This window comes from Hyalella azteca, unplaced genomic scaffold (genome assembly GCF_000764305.2).
Source record: "Hyalella azteca isolate HAZT.00-mixed unplaced genomic scaffold, Hazt_2.0.2 contig11923, whole genome shotgun sequence".
NCBI lineage: Eukaryota > Metazoa > Arthropoda > Malacostraca > Amphipoda > Hyalellidae > Hyalella > Hyalella azteca.
The window spans coordinates 211,298-216,813 of NW_025941897.1; positions in this window are offsets into that span (position 1 = coordinate 211,298).

Here is a 5,516-nt window from a genome sequence, read left to right on the forward strand (position 1 = left end):
GAGCAGATTAAATCGTTTACGAAGCCTTTCATAACACACCTACAATTACTGTGTAAAAGTGAATGTTTCACTGAGAGAAATGGGTGGTCTGGATGACCCACTTTGATGGGTCAACCGCGAGTCATGGGTCAACCGCGAGTCTTTGAGTCAACCGCGTCCAAATAGCGATGCACTTTTTCAACTCACTTGCCCCATTTGTGGATAATACTGACCTATTTTGGGCCCTGTAAATTTCAGGTATGACTCACATGTGGCGATAGGTCGCTCTGATGCCCAGATGCTCCCTTCGTATCCATGCTACGGGTGGCTTCAAGGGCAATGCCACAAGAGAGTCATGCCTGAAATTTAATGGGAGATCGACATTCAGACACGGTTGACTCATCAAAGTGGGTCATCCTGACCCACCCATTTGTCTCAGTGCTCATGAGTGGAGCGATACATGTCAAAACTGATTTAGTACATTTGTTTGAATATGAAAATTAATTCAGAAAACCTTTGAAAAACGTATAATTAATATTGATTACTCCATTGTGTATATTGTATTCGTTGATACAAACTTAGTTTCGTTTGTTTATAAGAAGAAAATTTCTACTGAAGTAAGTTTAAGATTTGACCCATGACAAACGTAGGCCGACGATTTCATCAGACAGACAACATATCATGACGTGATGATGCAGGACCTTCCATTGATCATCGTGGGACCACCTTCTTCATGCTGGGTTCCGCAGCTGAAAAAAATCATCATCAAAATTGTTCGTAGTAATTAGTAATAAGGTAAGGAAATGTTCGGTAATGAATTTGAACAATAGAGTTCCAGATGGTTCTGATTAATTACTTTAATTACCGTACGTATTCGCGTCGATTTCAATTATATTTTTTACACAATTACTGACAAATTCAATAGTCTATTGAATTGGTTGGTAGATAGCTTCCGTAATTGTAGGATAATAGGGAGGTGTACAAGTTCAAGGATTAGATGGTTTTATTATTTCTCCATGTACAAAACATAGGCCTGGGGACAAAGATGAGCATTGGAACATGACATGGGGTTAATTAATTTATCTAGCATCTTCAAAGCATAGTAATATTATATAGCTCCGCTGTGCAATTTCTATGCTTATGAATTTACAATTATATAATAGATAATAATAATAGCATTGCCAGCGTTTAGTAGGCTGTAGGCCTGTCGCCAATTCTTAACATCGCAGAACATTCGCAGCTTGTTGCGGTCTCGAACGCGCAACTCACTGCTCCAATTTTGCTTGACTGCTCCTCGTTGATTCTGACCAGAAACTGGCGCACATGCGGAGCTGTATTGAACACGCACATGTCTGCTCCAATTTTGGTACTTTGAGCTTTAACAACTGGGCCACCCGGCTTGAAGTAGACTAAAGATTCTTTATGTTATATGATTAAAACGAGTGACTTTTGTATTGTATTTATAATTTATTTGGCTAAAACATTAATTTCTTAAGAATTTCATAGCAACGATCCGACGACCAGCGCTAGAATATTAAGAACAATAGGAATACGATAATAAGAATGCATTGACACTTATATTATTAAGAATATTAGGAATGCGATTTCAAGAATGCATTGATACTTATATTATTAAGAATATTAGGAATACGATATTAAGAATGTGTGGACACTTATATTATTAAGAATATTAGGAATACGATATTAAGAATGTGTGGACACTTATATTATTAAGAATATTAGAAATATGATATTAAGAATGTGTGGACACTTATATTATTAAGAATATTAGAAATACGATATTAAGAATGTGTGGACACTTATATTATTAAGAATATTAGGAAAACAATATTAAGAATGTGTGGAGACTTATATTATTAAGAATATCAGAAATACAATATTAAGAATGTGTGGACACTTATATTATTAAGAATATTAGGAAAACAATATTAAGAATGTGTGGACACTTATATTATTAAGAATATTAGGAATACAATATTAAGAATGTGTGGACACTTATATTATTAAGAATATTAGAAATACGATATTAAGAATGTGGGGACACTTATATTATTAAGAATATTAGAAATACAATATTAAGAATGCGTGGACACTATATTGCTAAGAATATCAGGAATACGACTTATATTATACGTGGACACCTATAGTATTAAGAACATTAGGAATACGAACATTAATACGTGTACACTTATATTATTAAAAATATTAAGAATACCTTCAGAACACTTATATTATTAGAACACGATAATAAGAATGTTTAGACATGTTTAAGAATACGCGGCCATTTGACCAAGTTGGATACATACGGCCCAGCAAATTGAAGGCGGTATGCTCAAATGTTAACAATAAACAAAAGAAATACGATAATAATAAATATAACAGTTTCAGCATTTATGAGGCCATATGCCTGCCGCCTATTCTTAACAACGCAGAACATTCACAGCTTCTTGCGGTCTCGAACGCGCAACTCACTGCTCCAAGTTTTGCTTGACTGCTCCTCGTCGATTCTGACCAGAAACTGGCGCACGGGTCGCCTGCCGAAGACCACCACTGCCCTGGATGTAATGGACCATCATGATTCCTGCCTTCCGGAACGTAGCCTTCAACAATTCAAGCCGTCCGTCTCTAGGCCATGAGTCGAACAAGCCCTCGGTCGAACGGACACTTGTCAAAGGACGATAAATTTTGGAACAGAACTATACTATCTGAAACCTAACCTCAAATGCGGTGAACGTAAAATTACGTAATTTCACGATGCCCGGAAGTCAGATTCGATCCGCGGCCTGGTGGTGCTCGGCAGGTTCTATGAGTGGCCAGAGGAAGACAAAGCCGAGTGGTTCACGGCTGATTGGTGGATGTCCGGAGAGATCCAAGGCGTTCGATTCAGGGCTTATTGGTGCACAAAATTGGTGGTGCACGGCTGTGCTCCCCTGGCGCACATGCAGAGCTGTATCGAACACGCGCATGTCTGCTCCAATTTTGGTACTTTGAGCTTTAACAACTGCAGGGCCACCCGGCTTGAAGTATTCTGAAGATTATTTATGTTATACGATTAAAACAAGTGACTTTTGTATCGTATTTATTATCTATTTTACTACTGCATTAATTTCTTAAGAACTCCATAGTAATGACTCGACAACCAGTGTTCTCAACTTAATTGCCTGTAGAACCATCCGACATACGATTATCATATACATATGCTTGCCGACGGTCCAATCCTTCGAGGTGATGGTGTCGGTTGAAAGTTATTGGAGAACGACGTTTCAACCGTTAACTATGTGGAATAGCAGCTTGTGAGCTGAAGCATTGTTGGTTTAAAGTTCGTGAGGTACGATGGGTCAATTGAGTACAGCTGCTTAGGTGCCACTGCCAGGATGACTATATCAATAGCATTTAGAAGGTTGATGTTGGCTCCAGGCATAGTGGCAAACCAGAGCTTTTTTAGAATCAGTTCATTTTTAATTTCTTCATTTACTCAGGATTCAAAGCAATTTCTTAAGTATGATAATGCGGGTATACAGGTTACTTTTCTGGTCTACTTATACATGGTGCCAATCCATAGGTTATTCAAAAGAACCTGTTCTTATGTCATTTTGAACCGATCAACACTTCTTTATGGACCGATCGTATAACACACCTTCACCGGCAAAAGCTTTCACACTTCTGAGCGAGCTGACAGCTACAGCTACACTGGCCGTGGGGTGTGGGTGGACCTAATTTGAACCCCCCCGCTGAGCCGGACCAGGCGATGCTCTTGCAAACGCATAAGTACTCACAATAATTCCCTGCCACCATGTACTTATAGGACTCAGAAATGAACTGGAGGGCATAGTGGCAAAGCAGAGAGTTTTTTAGACTCTCCCTCAAGTTCATTTTTGAGTCCTATAAGTAGACAAGTAAAGCATAGTGGCAAAGCAGAGAGTTTTTTAGACTCTCCCTCAAGTTCATTTTTGAGTCCTATAAGCAGACAAGCAAAGTATCATGGATACCAGCATTAACATACATAAGAAATTGGTTTAAATATTGAGTAAATGAGGAGATTAAAAATGAACTGATTCTAAAAAATCTCTGGTTAGTCACTATGCTGGAGGGAGAGTCTAAAAAACTCTCTCCTTTGCCACTATGGCTCCAGGGCTGATTTGATGTAATTTGCTGGTCTATGCTTCTATGGTGCGGCACCTCTCGTTCGGCGGCTCGGCGCAAGAAGTTGAGAGACGGTAGGTCGCAGCTGTTCACACGCTATTTCGTAAAATTGCCCGAGAACAGTAAATTCTCACCCGCGATTTTCAAGAAGCACCCGGGAGGATGAAAATTGCACCCGCAATTTTCCAACTTCACCCTTGAAGCTTGAAGAGCCTCTTTTTACCCGTGGTATTCTAAAAAATCTGCCCATTATTCCTGTCTGGTCTAAGTGAAGTGTTTTGAGAGTCATGTGAAGGCAACAGAACTTACGTAACGCATACGTTTTTTTTATAGTTTTTCATTTCTTGATGCGTCCCTAATGTGTTGGAATATACCGCGTTTACCCTATTCCAATTTGTCATAGTACCTAGCTACATTTATACTAAATCATGAATAAGAATACTTAGAAGTTAGAATAGCCTAGCTACCTTAAAATAAATTAAAGACTAGGTAGTCCTACCAGGCTACCACTCAATATCCTACATTCCTACTAGGCTAAAGTACCTACTAGCTATTTAAAAATATAAAAAATCAATAAAATAAATAAAATCATGATCTTTTATAAAAAAAATCAAATGATTTACCTTAATCACACAACTTAATCAGTTTGATTGGTATTATTGCAGATTAACTATGGTATTATTGCAGATTAACTACATCCAAAAAAAAAGGGTGTTTTTTTTTTTAATTATATGTTTTTTGGGGTGTAGATTACGAATCTGAAATCCATTTTTGGCGGTCGGCATCGGAAAACCGATTTTTTTCCGACCCAAAAATCGCGCTAAAAATGCCTAAAATCTGCGAAATCGGCGAAAAATCGGAAAACATTTTTGAACTAAATCGATCTGGGAATGACTGTAAACCTATGTAAAACCCTAAAATTGCGCTAGGTTAGGTTAGGTTAGGTTAGGTTACGATAAAAATGGATTTCAGATTCGTAATCTACACCCCAAAAAACATATAATTAAAAAAAAAACACCCTTTTTTTTGGATGTAGTTAATCTGCAATAATACCGTTTGATTTAATCATTTTTTTTATAATTGATTTTAAGACTTCAGGTATGAATAGGCCTAGGCCTATATCACACCTCCCAGCGGACTCAGCCTGAGCACAAATTTTTTGTTGAAAACTTGTATTATCTTGCCGCTTTTGTTTCAATTTGGGTTTCTGTCACTCACCAAGACACCAACCGGTGATTAGGTTGTGTAGAAGAGACAAGAGAATTAGGCACCGTTCAGAAAATAATTCAGAAAATAATTCTCGACATTAGTGGGTTCAATTAATTATGCTAGCTAGGCCTGCCCTAAGTCATGCAGGTTTCTGAAAGTGAACT